At 45.5% G+C, this 20621-nt stretch overlaps 1 protein-coding gene across 2 annotated transcripts in view; it reads left to right on the forward strand.

Annotated features, from left to right (window-relative positions):
- Positions 1 to 20621, forward strand: part of Ptp36E (protein tyrosine phosphatase 36E) — a 232760-nt gene that overhangs the window by 81392 nt on the left and 130747 nt on the right. The window contains exon 1 of one of the 2 annotated variants that reach the window (XM_050167285.3): positions 16817 to 16949. The exons of the other annotated variant lie outside the window; for it this stretch is intronic. The gene's annotated coding sequence lies outside the window, so the exon portion shown is untranslated. Of the gene's footprint in view, positions 1 to 16816; positions 16950 to 20621 lie in introns of those variants that run through there. 2 annotated transcript variants of the gene reach the window in all.

Raw genomic sequence — 20621 nt, forward strand, 5'->3', positions numbered from 1 at the left:
AATTTAAGGCGCCGGCTACTCCTTATCTCTTGGGTGGTTCCGTCATACATCATTCAGGGTTCATGATTACATATCAAATAATCTTTTCACACAAGCACCAGGACGCAACGTTTCCACAGGAAGACTATGACGTAAGGAAAAAAAAAAAAAATGTCTCCACACTTATGTAGTCGAAAGTCTCAAAAGTACAAACGGTACTGTCGCCTAATAACACATTCTCTAGTCAGCCGGTCAGCGGGTACATACAATATACATGGCAAATGTCTCCACACTTATGAAGTCGAAAGTCTCAAAAGCACAAACGATACTGTCGTCTAATAACACATTGTCTAGTCAGCGGGTGGTATATACATCGTGTAAATATATTAGCACATACAGTCACAAGAGAACAGTCAACATTACATAATTCCCAAACAGATCCATATATAGAGTGACATTGAAATGAACAGAACAATGAAAGCACTAGTAACGTCCAGCGATGCCGCTGTCCTCAAGAAAAGTCTTTAGTGCTTTTAAAGCGCTCTTCTGCAGGGCCGTTGTTGGCCAAGGGCCCAAAAGTTTCCTTAGACTGAAAGGTCTGCGGTCTAATTTGCTTAGCGCTGATTTAAGTCGACATCTTGGTGTGTCGTGATGTGGGCAATCTAGAAGGAGGTGATATATATCTTCATCTAGAAATCCAAAGTCACATTCGGGGGTTTCCGCTCGGCCAATTCTGTGTAAGAAATGCTTTGTGTAGGCAGTGCCTAGCCTTAATCGATGAATAAGCGTTTCCATAGTTCTATGTAATGACAATGAAAATTTGAATTCAATAAATGGATCAATATGATATAAGTCAGAGCTCTTAGAATTCTGATCAAACCAAGTGTTTCTAGACATGTTGAAAGACGTTGTCCTTATAATGCAACGTAATTCATTCTTTGATATTGGGAGCGGAGCCGTATCATCTTTCAGGTGCGCTTGTCGTGCTGCTTCGTCGGCTGCTGTGTTGCCAGAAATGTTGCAATGCCCTGGTATCCACTGAAATGCTATTGCATGTTTCGCTTCGCTTGCCTTTGTGAGGTTTTTAAGAGTTTCATATATTATACTGTCGCTGTATGTTTTCCCCTTTGTGCTGCAGAGTGATGTTAGAGCCGCCTGTGAATCGCTGAAAATTACCCATTTTTGCGCTTCTGTTACTGACAATATAAATTTTACCGCACATAGGATTGCGAACAGTTCAGCCGTTGTGGACGAAGTCGCACGAGATAATTTAAATGATTCTTGTTTGTTGAGGTGCGGTATAATGAATGATGAAGTTGAAGAGGTTGCTGTACTGGAGCCGTCTGTATAGACGTGTGTGTACCCTGAATACCGCATATATATCTGGTATAGTGCTAGTTGTTGAGCAGCTTGAATGAACATGTCTCTTTTGCTGAATATCCCTTCTACTGACAATTCGATTTTTGGAACTGTAAGCAGCCATGGAGGATATTCAATGTCTGAGTTCCAAAATTCATTTCCTGGCAATATGTGAAGATTTTTTTGAATTTCTATATGAACATAACTTCTATCTCGTTTCATTATGTCTAGAGCCAATGGGTGGTTTTTATGCTGGGTTTGAAGACGGAAATAATGCCGGCATGTTTCTGTAGTTCGCATAACTGGAAATGGTGATTGGCGAGCCTCAGCTATTACAAGAGAACTCGAAGTAGCTCGTGGAACTCCTAGACATAGGCGTAGTCCTCTAGCTAAAAGTCTTTGAAGTCTCTCTTCTGACGTGTGGGAAAGTCCGTGTAAGATGGGCGCGGAATATGCAATTTTTTGTCGTATTAATGCATTGTAAACAGTCAGCATGGACGATACTGATCCGCCCCATGATGTGCCTGCAAGTCTGCGAAGTACAGTCACTATGGCATTGACCTCGTTTTCGAGTTTCTTTAAGTGGGGTGCCCAGGATAGCTGCCTATCAAGTATTATACCAAGAAATCGATGCTGTGTGACGATCATTAAAGGGTGTCCTTCCAGATTAAGAGTGAAATTTTTTAACTGCCTCCGAGTGAAGGGCAATACAGCAGTCTTTGCGTGTTATAGTACCATTCCTCTTTCTCTCAAAAATTTGTTGATGATATTTATGCCGTCTTGCAATGCCATCTGAAGTAGTTGAGCATTAGACCCAGATGTCCAAATACACACATCATCTGCATACAGTGAAAACTTTAACTGTGATGGCAGTCTTCGCGTTAAATCAGCCATGACGCAGTTAAAAAGGAAGGGGCTGACTACGCTTCCCTGTGGTACTCCCTGTTGGACAATATGTTCAGCACTCTTTCCTTCACCAGTCTGAACAAATATTTTGCGACCTGATAAAAATTCAGAAATCCATCGCAAGGACCTGCCAGACAGACCAAGTTCCAACATGCTTAGCAGAACATGAACGTGACTAACAGTGTCAAATGCCCTCTTGAGGTCTAGGAATACTGCTATAGTCATGTTTCCACGTGCCCGCTCGTGCTCCACACAGGTTACTATATCTAATATTGCATCCATTGTGCATCTATGTTTTCTAAAACCTACTAAGTAGTTGGACAGCACATTCGTTTCATTACACCACCATTGTAGTCGCGCGTCAATCATTTTCTCCATTACTTTGCATAAACAACTTGTCAAACTAACGGCGCGGAAGGATTCAAGGCACAAGGGCGTCTTACCAGGTTTTAAATTTGGTATCATTCGAGCGACTTTCCAAGAGTCAGGTACAGTTTCCTCTATCCATAAGTTATTATAGATGTCTAAGAGAGCATTTGTACCTGTCGGTCCGAGGTTTCTTAGCATATTGTACGTAATGCCGTCCGGCCCAGCAGCGGACTTTTGGCGACATGATGCAATTGCACATTTAAGCTCGCTTAATGTGAAAGTGTGATCTAACGCAAGCTTTAGCCGATGCCAGCCGTAGCTTCTGTAGCGCTGCGCGCAACTAAAACGAGACGGAGAACAGTCGCAGCGGCTGAACACAAGTGAACACAAGCACGTTAAGATGTTTCGCACTTCAGGTATATACAATATCAAAAGAACTTTTTTTTTTTTAATGGGAGAGCGCTGCATGCGACAATATGGGCGAGAAAGGGAGGACGGCGTGTCAGCGGCAGGCTCATTCCCGCCACAGCTCTTTCACGGAGTGGGTTTTCCGGCGTATCATTTTTGTGCCGGCAGTCGTAAGCCCGTTAGTCCCGACGCAGCTCGGTTACACGCCTTAAGTTTCTTTCGCTGTTATTAGAGACTTGTTAGCTGTGCATAATTTACCAGCTGGGGGGGCGCAATGGCTGCGACGTTCTGGTACCGAGCACGAAGTCGCGGGTGCGATGCCCGTCGCGGCGGCGGCATTCTGATGGGAATAAAATGAGGAAACGCTTGTGCAGGTAGATTTAGGGACATGATGGTAAGAACGTAACGCGATCAAAAGTAATGCCGACTCCCTCATTATAGGGCGTGCTGCATATGCCCGAGGTCACTTTCGAACGTTAAAATAAATAAATAAATAAATAAATAAATAAATAAATCAGTCGACCGACGTACAAAATTATTTAGGCCAGGTATATAGTCCCAAGGGGTCCCGGATCAGGAGAGTAAAATTCCTCGACGAAAAAAAAAAAAAAAACAGAACGTCTTATAGCGGTAGGCGCCTAATTTGCAAGTCGGGAGTGGCAGTATAACGATACCCCGGTCAAGGAAGACATTGAAATCAGTGCGGTGTTCACGTATTACCCTACCTGCGCGTGTGTTATGTCATCTCTTTATTTTCCTCATCTGAATAATAGGCCTGCTCATCCTGACCCGCATCGCAGCCCCGTGTGCGTGTTGGAACTCGGTCATATTGTATACGTCCGCATATCGGGGTCCAGTATTGTGCTGCACAACTTGTCCTCGTCTTATGTATTTTTACGTATAATTTTTGTCTGTAGGACTATGTGCGCGGACTTCATCAGCTTAAGCTTTAGCTAAATACGCTCTAGATTTTGCGAGCCTGCGAAGTTTCTTTCTATGCTACAACGTTGGTCTTCTTTATTATTACTTTTACGTGAAAAAAAGGAGCAGCCGTCGTGATTACGTGACAATAATCACGTTTTATTTTTATTTGTATAAAAAGAAACTTACCTGGACGAAACTGGAATGACATCGAAAGCGGAATTAAAATGGCACGTAACATCACAGTTGTCATGCGAATAAGAGACAGCAAAGTGGCAGAGGCATATTATACTGGAGAGAAAATTGTAGACGTTCGAGTTGTTAGGAAGAAGCGAATTTAAACGTATCATGTAATTAGAGGAATACATGAGCGCAGGTTTGTTACCTAAAGCTAATATAATTTGGCTTTCGCTTAACCTGACGTTCCTGCATGGCGCGCAGCTTTGCTGCAGTGGCGGGTGTTCTGTCCGACTGAAGGTGATGACCCCGGAATTGACTGATCCAGAATAGGGCAGTAAAATGGCAATATTTAGCACACTCAGTCATGTAGTGTACTTCCGCTCGAAAATAGCTCGAAGACAAGTTAGGAACCGCGCAAAGAGCGGTGGAACAAAGAATGTAAGACATAACGGTAAGACACGAAGAAGAAGCTCGAAAACAAGATTCGCGCAAAGAGCAATGGAACGAAGAATGTTAGGCATAGCGTTATTAGACAGGAAAAGAGCGGTGTGGATCAGAGAGCAAACAGGGATAGTCTAATTGACATTAAGAGAAAGAAATGGAGCCGGGCAGGTCATGTAATGCGTAGGTTAGATAACCGGTAGACCATTAGGGTTACAGAATTGGTACCAAGAGAAGGGAAATGCAGTCGAAGATGGCCGAAGACTAGGTGGGGCGACGAAATTAGGAAATTCGCGGGCGCTATTTGGAATCGGTTGGCGCAGGACAGGGGCAATTGGGGATCGCAGGGAGAGGCCTTCGCCCTGCAGTGGACATAAAATAGGCTGATGATGATAATGAGGATGAATTAGCACCCACACTCGCCCGCCCGCCCGTGTGTGTGTGTGTGTGTGTGTGTGTGTGTGTGTGTGTGTGTGTGTGTGTGTGTGTGTGTGTGTGTGTGTGTGTGTGTGTGTGTGTGTGTGTGTGTGTGTGTGTGTGTGTGTGTGTGTGTGTGTGTGTGTGAATCAGAACGATGCGCCGAACTACGTGGTTGAGACGAGCAACGGTTGCCCTCGCCACACCTCCTTGCAATGGCGCATGCGCGGCCAGTGTTGCTCTTAGGCGCGTCACGTGACCGCCAGACCGGCTTTGCGACAGAAGGCTGTGCCCCTCGAGAAGTGTCCTTTCAACTTTGGACGCATGTCATACCTATTGCGAGAACAAACAGTCTACAGGTGCGAGGGTCGGACAGGAAAAACGAAAAGTGACAAGAAAGCGGAAAAGGAAAGAATTATGTGATAGAGGCTGTCGCTGAGAGAGTAGTCACATTCTCGTGTGTGTCTGCGGATAGTAAGAGCCGCGGAGTTGCATGCAATATTTACTAGAGGTAACTCTGGCGCTGCGATCGTTGAGGCACCTAGGGGATGATGGTTGCTGGTACATACATTTGTCTGGTCTTCGGCCTTGTGGCTCCAGGTGTTCTTGATGAATTTCTTCACTACCCTTTACTTGCCGTTATATTGGCCTAAATTTCGAAGCTGTGATGTTTTTTTTTCTCTAAACGCAGAAGGCAAGAACACTCTGCGCACGAGCACATACGAGTGCGAATAAAATCGATTACGTTGCTGAAAACTTCGAGGCTGCAAAAGTCACAAATTCGTTCAAAACCAAAAAGTACGAAGTTTAGGCAAATCCATCTAGTACTGGCCACTATTTCCATGCTGGCTGAACCGCCATGCTTTTCAGCTTCCATGTAGACGCTAGCCCCAGGGTTCCCTCTGGCGGGTTTTGTTGGAAACTTTGTGGTGAAAAAATCAAGCGGGTTGAATAACAGCGGCTGGCGACCATACTGTTCGCCACTCGGCTCGTTTGCGTTCTCGCGCGTTGACGCGGGAGTTCGCGTTAATGATGATGCGCACCGCAGCGTCATGCTTCTTCGCTCGCGGTCTCGCGTTTCCAGGCCGGGGGTGCATATTTCATCGGCGGGCTGGCCGGCCGCTGCGCTGTCGGAGCCACGTGTCGGCGCAGCTAGGGCAAACAACGACGCAAATGATGTAGCGACGTAGAAGCCCAGATACGAACAGAAACAAGAATGTTTCAGAGCATAACTTTCATAGCCAAGCACAGACATTACCATGTGGAAACTTTTTTCGAGTTACTGGCTTTTTGTGCATGGTGCTCTGAACGGAGGTACTTCGGCGTGACTGTAAGACTACTCGTGTTTGTCAGACGTCGCGCGTTGGTTCTGCACTATGCACGATGCGTGCATAATTGCAAACTAACAATAATTACATTTATAACGTGATTGAAGTTAGAACGGTGGGGATCAGAGAGCACACGGGGGTAAGCGATATGTATTAAAGTTGTTATTAAGGGGGAAAAAATGGAGCTAGGCAGGCCATGTGATGCGTAGGGCAGATAACCGGTGGACCTATTATAGTTACGGAACGGGTGCCCAGAGAAGGGAAGCGCTGTGGAAGATGGCGGAAAAAGAAGCGGGGAGATGAAATTAGAAATTTTACAGGCGCGAGTTGGAATCGGCCAGAGCGTCAGGGGCAATTGGAGAACTTCGGGAGAGGCCTCAGTCATGCAGTAGACATAAAATTAAGTTCACGATGATGATTATAAATAACTGCAGCATAATTTCAACATATAGGCGTGTGTAGTCTGTGACTCCTTCACTTGAAGCGATTGGAAAAAGGTTTTGAAACAAAATATAAACTCTGGGTTTTTACGTGCGATGGCCAGAATGTGGTTATGAGGCACGCTGTATTGGGTGTTTCCAGTAAAATTTGGCTACTTGGAGTTCTTTAACTGGTACCAAATGCGCTGTACATGAGCGTTCTTGCATTCCGCCCCGATCGGAATGCAGCCGCAGCGAACGGGATCGAACCCGGGACCTGAAGCTCAGCAGTACAACGGCACAGCCACTGGAGTACTAGGTGTGTTTCTCTTAGTAGTTGTTTTTTATTATTATTATTTTACTACGATCTTGGGACAGCTAGCTTTTCCATAGTAGAACTTTCTGCACTGTCGCTGTTAATAAACAATAATATACCCACGCCCAGAGATAGATAGAGATAGAGAAAGAAATATATATAGAGAGAAATGAGATGGAAAAGGCAGGGAGGTTATGTCGACGTGCTTCTCGTTTGCTACCGTTCTGTGCGGTAAGCGTGAGGGAAATGAGAGACATAAAGGGTAGTATTTTGTAAGTGTCCACCTAGTGGATACGTCCACTTCGTCTGCTGCTGAAGTACTGGTTGGCTGGGAGGGCCTGCCTTCCGCTTCCCCTCCTGCCTCCTTCTCCTTCCCCAGCCCAGCCACTCAGAACTTCAGCAGCAGACGAAAAGGACACGTCCACTAGGTGGACGCTTACAGAATGAGCCCCCCCCCCCCCCCCCACCCTCCAGCTCCTGTTCGCGCGGAGAAAGCGTACTGCGGGAATCGCTCAGCAGGTATACTGGGCTGTTTCTTGGCGAGCACAGAACTGGCAATGAACAGCAGTGAACCAGTTGACGAAGTCTGCGATCAACAGAGTGAATATTTTCCCTACAACCAAAGGCAGGGTGCATTTGGAACTCACGCACGAAGCCTAGATTGCCTTATTCGAATCGTTACATAAGCAGACGATTCCACTTTGCAGCGTTGCAAAGAACCGCGAGGTTCAGTTCTTCCTGGCCTACAGTTCAGAAAGTGCAGGTGAATCGAGTTACCCTAGGTTCTCGCCTGACCTGTAGCTAAGGAGTGCGACGGCACAGCCACTGGACTATTATGATGGGTTTCGCTTGGTAGTTGTTTTTATTATTATTATTATTTTCCCACAATCTTGGGACAGCTAGCTTTTCCATAGTCGAACTGTCCACACTCTCGCTGCTAATAAACAATAGTATACCCACGCCCGGAGATAAATAGGTCGAAGGAAGCGATCCTGGCGGCAAAACTGAGCAGGATGGTTAAAGCGAAAGCTTGAAAGAGTTTCGCAAGAGCAACACAAGAGCTTCTAAAACGCGCGCTAACGCTGCATCTCGGTGTAAGAGAGCTTGCAACGAGGAACTGCTTTTGTGTCCAGCTGATCGAGTAAACAGTAACTTCCCGCATGGTTGGTTTGAATGCACGGAACTACCCACGCCAAGTGTGGAGCTGCCGCGCTTCACCTCAGTAATGGGATGCGGTGCCGAAGGAAGCAAACACAAAAGAATACAGTGCATTAGTGTAAAGAAAATAGAGAGGGAGAAATACAGACAGGCAGGAAGATGTACGCGCTGATGACTTCATTCGCAGGTGCCGTTCCGACAATGTCATTTTTCCAGGTAGGTCGCTGATGGAGTCCGCTGCCTGTCGTGGTACTTAGGCGCTCGATTCTAACGATGGCCACGCCTAAGGGTGGATATTTCGGTTTAGTAATTTCACTTTTAAAGCTCCAACTTTTACGAATCCCTTAATGCGTCCAGAGTTGTTTCGAGCCTCTTTCTTTTCGAAGCAAGGAAGAATTCCTTCTAGATTTGCCCCTGTCATTGATAAAGCAGTCTGGACATTTATTTCTGCTTGATCCCCGCTGGCCTAGTCTTTCATGCGAATTGCGATTTGTTTGAGATTTTTTTTTCATGTGTTTCGTTGCTGTACGCAGTGGAATAATTTACGTTCCTGCCTCAAACCGACTGCGTAGAATCATTGTTCAAGCGCGCTGTTGAAATGAGCAAAATCGTAAGGTCCCGGGATAGCGTTTGCCTTAAACTGATGCTTTAAAGTAAGTTTAACTATCAAACAGCAATGTCTGCTTTATGCCTATAGCACTTGTCTCTTTTTTTCCACATTTCTTTTTTTTTCTCGTATGCCTTTTAAAGGCGTGGTTATCACGTTTAAGCTTTACGGAATTTGTACAAATCGCGTGTTGCAGATGACGTAATTATAGTGCTTGAGCTGTGTCCTTCAGAGAGCCGGACATTACTTGGCCGAGTAACCAAAGCATATATTCATCTAACCAACAACATTTTACTAATGACTCCTTAATGATTACTTTACGGCATACATTGCAATTTACGAGTTGTGGCCGGCGAATTGACAAGGCGTATCCACTTGGAATGAATTTCCAAGATGACAGATTTTTGGAGATATGCGCCATCAAACTTGCCGTAAAAATGCACTGTTGTTCCACTTACTTTTTTTTAATCCAAATGCTCTTTCGTACTTTGAAGTGACTGAAACGCCCACGTATTTCTTCTCAAACTATGGGAAATAATATATCGAAACTGGTGTCACCCTGGAAATTCATTCCAAGTGGATACGTCTTGCAAGCTCACCGGCTACAATTCGTACAATGCAATATGCACTGTAATGAAATGCAGTAGGAAGGTAATTATTGATTTTCCTCGATTGGTTGAATATTTGTTTCGATTTCTCGTGCTTGTAATGTCGGCCACTTCGAATAAACCAGCTCAAGGACAACAAATATACATCACGCCGTCTTTTCAACTCCATGAGCGTTCTACGTCTCCACGGCTCCTCTAACGCATTTAATAAGTCGTTCCTGCCTCTTGCAATTGAAGAATGTAATTCATTACCAGACCATATTGTAATAGAACGCGGTCCATATAAGTTCCGGCAGTTGCTGATATCCTATTTCAAAACATGATGTGAAAATTCTTGCCTGCTTCTGTTTGCCTCTGTTTACTTTACTGTTGCTATTTTTATACTTGTTAATGTTTATTTAAAAGGTATTGGTACTTTTTATTTTGTATATACCCTGCTGATCACTGATTGTGACAATGTTAGATAGTGATCTACGTTGTTGTGTTCAATGTTCCGCCCCCCCCCCCCCCCTTTTTTGTAATGCCCCTTCCAGGGGTCTTTAAAGACCAATAAATGATGATCTGCCACAGGCGATTTATGCAAAGTCTATAAAAGTTAAAAAATATCGCTTCGTATATCACCCGTAACAGCGCTGTGACGCGCTCTTAGATAGATTTCTGGAATGGGCGGCAATTATCTACTGGAAAATTTGCAATGTCGAGCTAGTTAACCTTAAATGTGTACTAATTACATTTCACTTCTTCACACTAGAACACATTTGGAAGCAACGAAAAGGAAGACTGGATATAGCTGAAGTCATGTCTGATAAGTCAAATTCCTAAAGGTAGCGCCAGTTTCCATGTATCTGTGCCCGTAAAATGTGATCAAAAGTGCATTCCCGTTAAAGCTAATATCGTTTCGTGCAGCTGTAGGAAGGGCTTTGGGAAGCTGTTTCCTGTGCCACCGATATATTCAACACAAGGATACCTATTCTAAAGGGTTGTTAATCCTAGTGTTTCTGATAAGAGGACATGACTTCCTCACTGATCTGATGGAATTTGGCAGTTTCAACAATGCCCAAATGATAATAATTAAAGAATAATTAACAATTATTCTTTAATTTAGCTCAAGAGTATCGCGATTTATTGTGGGAGTTGCAAGCACGTAATCCACCTGAAAATTAAAGGGTGAACTGCACCATTTACTGCATGTGATCTTTTTTCTTTCGTAAGTACGTCTTTAAGATTGCGCTGCGATTTATGTTTGCGACTTTTGGATTTTTTCTAGCTTCCCCAGCTCCCTTTGTCCTTGCATTTAGCGTTGTTCTCGCCTGAATATTGGTGACCAACTAGCCGTTAATTGCCTTTGTGTTAATTTCTCCTTGCGCAGTTACGTCTACCCTTACGCAAATTTAATCTGCAGTCTTTCATAAGTTCTGCTCAAAGTCAATCTCATCATTAGCGTGGGCCTTGTCGACCATCGCGTCTTGTGTAAGCGAACGCGTCGACTTTCCTACGCAAAGCACTGCAAGCAGTTTCGGGATTCCTGTACTGATAATGATCGTTCACAATCGTGGGCCCTCTTCCACGTATCGGTGAACACGTGGCCACGATAGATTACTAGTTTGCCCGCATAAATATATTATCAGTTATGGAATATTGGTCGCGTACAAGTCAGCAGCAGCAGTGGTGGTGCCATCCGGTGCGATTGAATTGAAACAGTCAGTACAGAACACCATTCCAGTGGCGAGCGATGTCGTATTCGGTTGCTGGTATAAAGGCATACCACGCAATAGAGGCAATACTGCGCCAGCTTCCGCGTGACTGCACGCAAGCGATATCCGGTGGCACGTCTGCTTCGGCTCTGGATGGAGGTCTTCATTTCATTTGTCCTCTCTATTCGAGTATATAGCGGGAGGCCGGATGGGGTTTCGACGGACCGCAGACGATTTATATTTGTACGTCTGCCAGGGGAGGAATGCAATGACACTGGGAGTTATATCAGACCGAGCCAGACGTGAAAGCGGGGAGGGGCGACGTATACTTCTGGTACGAGCTTCTCGATTGAGGCAGACGGCGCAAGCCGCTAGCTACGGTTGCCCAAGAAAGACTGGCAAGGCCAACTACTACATACTATGACAGACGAGGGCAAGGGGAGCTAGAGGCGCGCACGCAAATAGCCGGCCGTGCCCGGAAATAGACCCGTCTTGGACGCACTTCCGGCTCGCGCTGTCGCGCAGAGTAGCAGACGGGAGTCGGAGAGCAGACGAAATGGAAGAGCAAACGAAACTTGAGTGTTGCGCTGTCTGCAGTATCGTCGTCGAATCTCCTCTCTCGGCAAATCACCCCTTCCTCCCCCTCCCCCTTCTTTTTTTACATTTTCGGTGCCAGTGCATAAATCCTACCAGGCAGCTCGAGGTCATTGGAATAGTACTTTCTTTTTAAAAGAGGCCCATGGAACTTTTGTGGATTTGCAATTCGCGTGTCAGAGTACCAGCATTCCGATGTTCTCAAATATTTCGCGATGGAATATGCCAGAGTGTATTTGATACAGGACGTGCAATGAGTGAACCGTACGTCAGCATTTGCGGGGGCTTGTTGTTGGTGTTGCCTCATGTAGATGTGACGTATATAGTAGACTCGACGAAGGTGTTGGCCAGGGCTCACGCTCGTAGTCACGACTGCGCGAAGTTTCACAACCCGCTGACGTAACGTCTCAGTGTTTCGTCGATTCACTGTGTGTCAGTTTATTTTTCTTTTTAACGTGAAATGTTTTGAGGCACAGTGTGCCAGGGATCGAGTTAGAATTCCGTAGACGATGCTGAAAATTACCTGATATCAGAAACTAGTCGTCGAAGATGGGAGTGAGTGTACCGACGTCATACGTGTAGTAAAAAAAAAAAAAAAGGCGTAATACTACGTGGCAAGTTTTGAAAACATAACTTTGAAAAGGTTATTGTTTTTTCCGAACTGCAGCTCGTATATCTCTGGTTTTTAATGTTGGCGAAGCACGTGCGAACATTTGCAGACTTTTGCATAATGAATCTAATAGTCATCATTCGAGGAGTAGTTGCTCATCGCAAATAAGAATATTTTGCGAATAGCTTTCTGACACTTTGAATCGCCCGCTGTGCGCGATCAAGCTTGCACTTGTGGCAAACATGCGGCAAACTCAACTCGGGTGGCTACAACGGACGTAAAGCATAACGGCTCACGTAGTGGATCACACTACGTCCCACAGGGAGGCATACTTTTCTAGTGGGACCGCCATTAGGCGCATCCACCAGTGAGTCGCGAACATCCCTATGAACTTCCTATTTGCTCCTAGTGGCCCATTCGTATCCTTAAGAAACAACGCTTCACAGTGTGCGATCTAACGACAGAAACTTCCTAACATTGTGAATGTAGCCAGGTGCGAAGATCGTTTCGTGATAATGGTGAGAACAGCTGCTCATTATTCGAAAAGTTTTCGATATTCGATTAGAATCAGTTTAGACACCATTCGATTCGCCAAGCCTCCTGCGTTCCGAAGCATCGGAACGTGCTGGTGCACATTCCGATGGACCTCAATAAAGTTTTTTCTATCCATCCTTCCTTGTAGTTCATACATATATGAACATTCACCTGCGTGGACACTGGGACCCCTATAAAGTAGTGGTACACGAGCAAAAGTGTATTGTGCTGCAAGTACGTTGTCGGACCTCCGATTGTCCCAATACCTTCGTTGTCACGCGGTCTTCGTTGTACCGTCGTCTTCATTTCCGAATCGTCATCTCATTGTCATCGTGCCGTCGTCGTCAAACAGGCTTATGTTGCTGAATTGAAGAACCCCCCCCCCCCCCCCCTGCGGTTCGGTCTCAAAAAAAAAAAAAAAAAATACTCTTCTCACATCCCCTTAACGGGAGCTTTTTGAAGGAAGCGCAGCATTTATCAAAAGAAGAGAGCTGACGTGAAGGCTCTCTATTATCCCATTTGCATAAGTTAGTTCATTTTTATTAAACGAAAACCAATAGGAGATGCTCAATATGCATACAGCTCTGAAAGCGCCATTTTAGGTTTCGGGGCGCCCGCATGCCGATAGGTATAGCGGTCGTTGACCTCAGAGATGGTGCGCCGTAACGCTAACGCATGTCTCTCGCATTCACCACTAAATCGCCACTGAACTTTTTTAATACTACTTCGTTGATCACATCGGGCACTCAAAATATATACCTCATGTGTAAAACACCGGGCAAGAGAATCAACGAAGTGAACCGCCTACAAAAATATATACAATGGTTTTTTACAGCGAAGCGGTTTTCAGGGGAGTTCAACAGACGTTTTCGTGTTGCTGTGAGGGCTCGCGTGTGGCTAGATCAAAGAGCGCCGCAGTCCGAATTTTATGTCTTTGAAAGGTAATTATTAACGTTTGGAAAACAAAAGTTGCCTGGCACCATACCTCAGTCAAATATACAAGACAACAACTTTCTTTATCGCCTTTTTTTACAGTAAGTAATTCGCGTTCTTTTTTGGTATTTTTTTTTTGTACGTCGCGTTTTACCGGCTCCGAGCTGGAGGCCAGCCGGCTTTACCAGCCAGGAAGCCAACCACAAGGGTACAATCAACAAACAAACCCCCTTTAAACTCGCTTACATGTATCATTGACATACACCAGTGAAGAAGTTTCCTTAAATAAGCACTTGCGTGGTCTTCAGATTGGCTCTGATGTCATAAATAAATTGCGAACCGTTAGAGTAGCCCTTCGCTGTACGCGGCACTGAATACAAAGGCCCAGCTGACACGTACGCTTAACGTATTCTCTTGCATGAAGCGCACAGGCGCCGACACCAGCTAGCTGTGACGGCTTCGGGCGCAGCCGCGAACAGTCGCACGAAACTTGCGCGGTTCATTGGTTAATAGAGGATGCCAGGCTGTCTGCTAGCCTATAATAGTTTACGGAATGCCGGAATACCGGGTAACTCGTATTCATGTAACTACTCCTATTACCACTACTTCTACTCCTATTACTTCTCATAATCTTACTACTACTACCGCTACTACTACTACTACTACTACTACTACTACTACTACTACTACTACTACCAATACTACTATTACTAATACCGCTGCTACTACTACCAATACTACTATTACTAATACCGCTGCTACTATTACTACTACTACAACTACTAATACTATTAATAGGAAGCAGAAGAAGCATCAGCGGTGGTTATGTTTACCAACGGGCCTAATGCAGCACGAACACCGGCTTTGACAAACCGACTTCATCGTGTGAAGCCGTCTCAAGGCCACAGCTCGAATCGCTAGACAAATTAAAGAGACTCGTACCGCCGGCTGCAACCGACTAGCCGCCGTCAGTTCAACCGACGAAACGCCCGTGGCGGCGGCGACGCCGGCGGACTTGGGACGGTGGCCGTGGCCTCCTCTCAGAAGCGGCACACGAGTCAGAGGCATCGGGCGCGCGCCCCGGGTTCCCGGCCGCGGCCGGATTTAGACCCGCGCGCGCCGGGGTGCTCCGGTCACGTGCGCATTCCTCGTCGTGACGTCACGAATCGCGGGGCGAAATTTTTAGCCCCGTCCTGTTTTTAGAAGAGCGCTGGCAAGGCACGCGCAGACCGTCGTCATCCTTTCCTTCTCACCCTCTATTTACGCGGAGAGAGGTGGGCGCGACTCCATCGCTGCCTCCTCCTTTCCGTTTCCCTTTCACTCGTGAGAGAGTGTAGAACACCTTGGGCCTTTCTTTGTGAGGAGAGGAAGACCGAATATTATCATCCTTTCTTTTTCTGTTGCCCTTTCTTCAACCATAACAGAGACTTACTCTTCCTTCGTCAAGCCTTCTTTTGCCTTGTGTTGTTTCGGTTGGGAAGAGAAGGAGGAAACCTCTCAGACTTCTCCTCGGAACCGAAACCTTGCTGATTCACCCTCTCCCTCCCGTATCGGCCCGGAGCCGACTTTTTGACGAAGTTGCATCCACGAAAAAACAAAGAAAAGAAAATCGCTTCCCGCCGGTCGTCGATGCCAGAACCCACCAGCAGTTTCGGTTAAGCCGGCGGTGCGGCTCCCTAGGTGTAGGGGCCTAGCGAGTAAGTCATAACGCGGCCTTATTTTCTCCGCCCGCTTTTGGTTCGCGTTTAACGCGCTTGGGAAAGTGCCCGCGTGTGCCGTAGAGATATTCCGAACAAGGACGCTTCAGAAGAGGACGCTTCAGCGTCACGAAAGTGCACCCCATCGGATTGTGCGTCGCACCGGAGCTGAAACTTTGGCGGCGTCGAATTTGTTTCTCTTTTGAGCACCTGAGCTGTCATTTTTGGACAAAGACCGTCGCTGGGAAGGAATAAGCGCCGCAAGCTGGATTAAACAAGTCTGGAGCCATTCGTCGCAGTGGCGTATCCGAGGGGCCGGTTCTACGCTACAATCACTCGCATCACGGTGTAGCGCGTGGGACTGATCCACCAGAAGTGGCAATTCGGTTCCACACTGTATCTTGCGCTCGTTCGTGTGTGATCTCGGATTCGTGCGTATAGGTGTCGCCAACGAAGGTGGTTTACTTGTTGGGTCTTTAACGAATGTTGCGTCATCCGTCACGCGGTCATCAGTCAACGCAGCCCCGACGGTGCAACAGTTGCCGAAGCCTGGTGATTGAAAGCATCCTCGAATATCGTGGGCTCCAGAAAACATTCATCTTCACGAAGCGTTGACGAGTGGATTGTCAGGCGTACCTGACGGAACCTGCTTTTGTGAAATGGTGCCAAAGCTCTTCGACGGCTTGTTTTGAACGTTCGTTGTTGACCTTGTAGACGGTCGTTGCGACAGTGGTACACCGGAAGCAACAAGCAGAAATAACGTAACGGAAGTAATTAGCCAAGCCATCTGGAGCGTTCCTCACGCACCTGGTGGATCCAGCCATTCGCAGTGACAAAAAAAAGAAGTGTTACGTTTCAGGTATCAGTGCGCTTTGAACTGATAATCTGCTTTTTCAAGCATTGACGTATGCTGTTCTCTGAACGCGCACCTCGCGTTGTCTGCTTTCTCGTGAAAACTTCGGCAAGCACGTTACGGCGTCGTTTGCTTCCAGTTCCCTTTTTTTCTTTGCATCATTTTTATACTTCGGGCTCGCCACATTGTAGCCTTCTGTGTCGGACCACTGATCGAGCCAATTAGAAGCGCTTGATTCCGCAGCAGCGAACTTGCCGTCTGCTCGTTGGACACAAAGTGTTGTCTGCTTCGCGACGCCCTTCTCTTGCGCCCTCCCCCCCTTTACCGAAGTACGTTCGCGAGTCCGTGTGCCGTGTGCAAGGAAGCCCCTACGGTGTCTTGCGTCGACTTGAAATCCGTCCAAGAAGCCCCTTGTGCGTCTTCGTAATCCATGTCACGGTCACTGGAAGTGGATTTCGCCCGGCCAGGTTACGAAGTGCGCAGCTCCGTGGTAGAGGAGCAGTAGCTTCGGTCGCGGTACGGCAGGCCCAGTGTTGTGTGAAAAGTGCCCCTTTGGATACGTCTCCGGCATTTGCTCGGCCGAGCGCTTGCACAAGGGAGGATTGTTCTTCGGTCAAGGTGGGTGGCATCTGGGACTGACCTTTGCTTGGCGAGCCTGTTTTTACATGAGCGTCGTCTTCTGCTGTGCTTTCTTCATAATTGTCTATTTGTTTATTATGCTCTGGTACTTTTAGGAGTGAATGAGAACTGCAAATAGCGGCGATACAGGTTGTTTGCTTGCCAAATTCAAGCATACTAAACGCGCACGTCTGATTTTACGCGGGCAAGAACGGCGCGGGGGCATTGCGTTATCAGGTCAACGCCCGTAAACATCGCTTTCTATTTCTAGCTCTGCTTTTTTGTGTCGCGGTTAATTGACATTCCCTCGTGTTTACACGATCGTCATGCTGCTTAGCTTACGCAGAGCCTACAGATATCTATCTTTGGAAAATTTCAGTTTCCGATACGTTGAAAGCACCTCAAGCTAATGCAAACGATGCCGGAATAACGAAGGCTGATTCCCGAAATCTGCAATCTTATCTTTCATGACCCGGTTTTCATAGTCACGGGTTCGCGTCGCTTTTTAAAAAAAATTATGAACATTATGAACATCTCCGCACATCGGCTAATCAATTAAAATGGCTTCTTACGATACATACGCCACATGCATTGTGGCATATCGTGTGCACATATTGATGGTTCAGTTGACATGTCATGTTGTATTAGACATAATGTAGCATTTTAGAGACGGGTATACTGACAGTCAACATTTTCATGGGCATATTGTGGCGCTTATAATGGGAATTTGGAATGTTTGCTAAGTACGGTTAATTAGGTTGTGCCAGGGAAGTTTGGTAGCACTTTTACGTGATTGTTTGCTTCTTTTTGCTTCGTTGGAAAAAGTAGTACTGAAATAATTATGAACGTACCATAGTGCTTTCGTTGACAGCCCTCGTTGAAACGACAAAATGGAAAAATTCGTCTTGAATTTAGACTTCCGGACGTCCTGATTTAGAATATTCGAGGAGTATTTTATGAGGAACCCGCTCCGGAAAGGTTGGACTATAGTTTTGTGTCCATTCGGAAATATGACGATGAAAGGAAGCAAGGATACACTTTGCTATGCCTTGTTTATGCTCATATGCGATGTTAGAGTTTGGAAATATTTAATTCGCGTTCAGGTAATTCAAGGTTTGGCAGTCATTTGTTTCAAAATGGAACGTAGTATATTATACAGGAGAGGGTCTCAAAATCGAAGATTGCACCGGGACCTTCAAGAGGAATTACAAGAGCTAATACCTGAGCAGCTGCATAACAGGTAATGACCGAGATAGTTGAACAACAAGAACACATAGGCTGTTTACGTGAACACAAGATAATAATTATTTAAAATCAAAATTTGTAATATTCTAGATAAAAAGAAAGACAAGAAAAAGTTCACATGTAACTGTACAATTACTACCTATAGCACACTATGCATTCAACATAAATCATTCAATGTCGCAGAGTTTCTTGTAAAACAGACGCTCTAAGGATTGGTTTAAGACATGTGAATGACTTTAGTGAGTTCGGTAAAATATCTTATTCTGTTGCTGTCAATCCTAGCAAGATAGTTAGTGCGAACTTCGGGGGCAAAACGTTGTTTATAGGGGATCTCGTAGAGTTATTCTTCGGAGGTTAACATCAGCCCATTTAGATAGCATTAACGTTTACGTTAGATAACTGTGGCCAGCTTCTGTGATTTCTAAAGAGTATGAAAAATAACGGTGGCCAAGTGCAATGTGGCTACACGTAAGCCACGTTTTACATTAAAGGGGAGCACAGTGTCGAGTGGGATTTATTTATTTATTTATTTATTTATTTATTTAATATGAATGGAAAATGTTCACAACACGCAGAATATGTTACCAGTTTCTCCATAACGTTAGAATATTAATTGAATAGAGGCTGACGATCGGTGAAGTGAAATATTACTGCTATTAGCAGTTCGCAGTTAAACGCGAGATTCGTCACTTGAAAATAAAGAAAAATACAATAATTACCTTGTGGTAGATAGTACAATTTTAACTCTTGATGTAATTTACTCATGAGGCGGCCATTCATAGTTAACGTACTTACGCTAATGAACTTTTTAAGACGAAAGCGTAAAGCCCCTCACGAGTCGAAAAGTTCATTGTCCGGCGTTATCGCAGCATTGACCGTCCGGTATCATGGCACCAAAATTCAATGGCACCAAAATTGATGGTGCCGCCCACCACCTTTGGTGGGAATCGAAGCCTCGACCTTTGGTGTTAATCAAGGCAAAATTTATTAAGGCACTCGAACCCACAACATTTGGTGGGAGTAGAACCTTCGACCTTCGGTGGGACCGAAATTCGAGGGCACCAAAATTGATGGAGCCACCATTGATGGTCGAACGAACGACCGTTGGTGGGAGTCGAACTTACTACCTTTGGGGCTCATGAACGTGAAGTTAATTAAGGCAAGATAATAAAGGTAGAGTTAAGGCACTCGAATCCTCGACCTTTTATGGAAGAAAACAAGTAATAAAAAGCAGCAAGGCGTTCGAATGAGAATGTCAAGTAATTTAATGAATGACCCGCCGTGGTTGCTTAGTTGATATGGTGTTGAGCTGCTAACCACGAGGTCGCGGGATCGAATCTTGGCCACTGCGGCCGTATTTCGATTGGGGCGAAATGCGAAAACCCGCGTGTACTCAGATTTAAGTGGCCGTTAAGGCACCCCAGGTGGTCGAAATTAAATCCGGAGTCCCTCCACTACGGCGTGCCTCATAATTAGATCGTGGTTTTGGCACCTAACACCCCATAATTTAAAAGTTTAATTTAATGAATGTCACGTGAGCGCACAGGCTTTCGCCTTTATCATCTTTAGCGTGGGCCAAAGTGACTGTCAATTTTAAATAATTCCTTCACGGCACATATGTAAATTTAAGAATTGTAGCAAGTGGGTTCGCAAGGCGTGCGAATCTTCGTGCGAATCTTCAGGACTGCACCAGTTTGGACATAATAGTTTCAGTGTGCCCGAAGAAATGCATTGGCGTTCCAGTTACTTCTTTTAAGAAAACGCTGCTTTATGCATTGGAGCACGAAAGTAACTGGAACACCAGTGCAAATAGTCGGACACTTTGAAAATTATATGACGAAATTGGTGCAGTACGTAGGTTTCATTCCAAGTGGATGCAGCTTGCGAACTCACCAGCTACAATTCGTAGATTAAAACATGTGCCGCAAAATATATTAAATAAAAAGTTAGTTAGGGTAATTATGTTAATGAATAAATCAGGCATTTTTGCTTTCTCATAGAAGTAATGGTCACCTCATCGCGTAATTTATATTGGGCTATCAGCCACAGGGAATTTTTTATAATTTTGGATCTTCTAAAAACATCCATGTTTGTGTGTGTGTGTGTGTGTAGTGTAGCGTTCACGTGGTGTCACATACTGCATTTATTGCCGTCTAGACGGATCTAGATAACACGCAGCCTTTCAACCGTGCTGGCTGTGCTACAGTATGGCGATCTCGATGACGTAATTGCACGCCCGCTAGATAAACGTTCCTCATAATCTGTCGCACAAAGTGTGCGTAGGGAGGGGAGACAAAAGGGGAGGAAGGACAGGGAGGTTAGCCAGTGTAAGTACCTGCTGGCTACCCTGTGCTGGGGAAAGGGTTAAGGGGAATAAAAGGAGAAAGATGAGGTGAAAAAAGGAAACCAGGAATTTCGCACAGTAAC

This window comes from Dermacentor andersoni, chromosome 11 (genome assembly GCF_023375885.2).
Source record: "Dermacentor andersoni chromosome 11, qqDerAnde1_hic_scaffold, whole genome shotgun sequence".
Lineage (NCBI taxonomy): Eukaryota > Metazoa > Arthropoda > Arachnida > Ixodida > Ixodidae > Dermacentor > Dermacentor andersoni.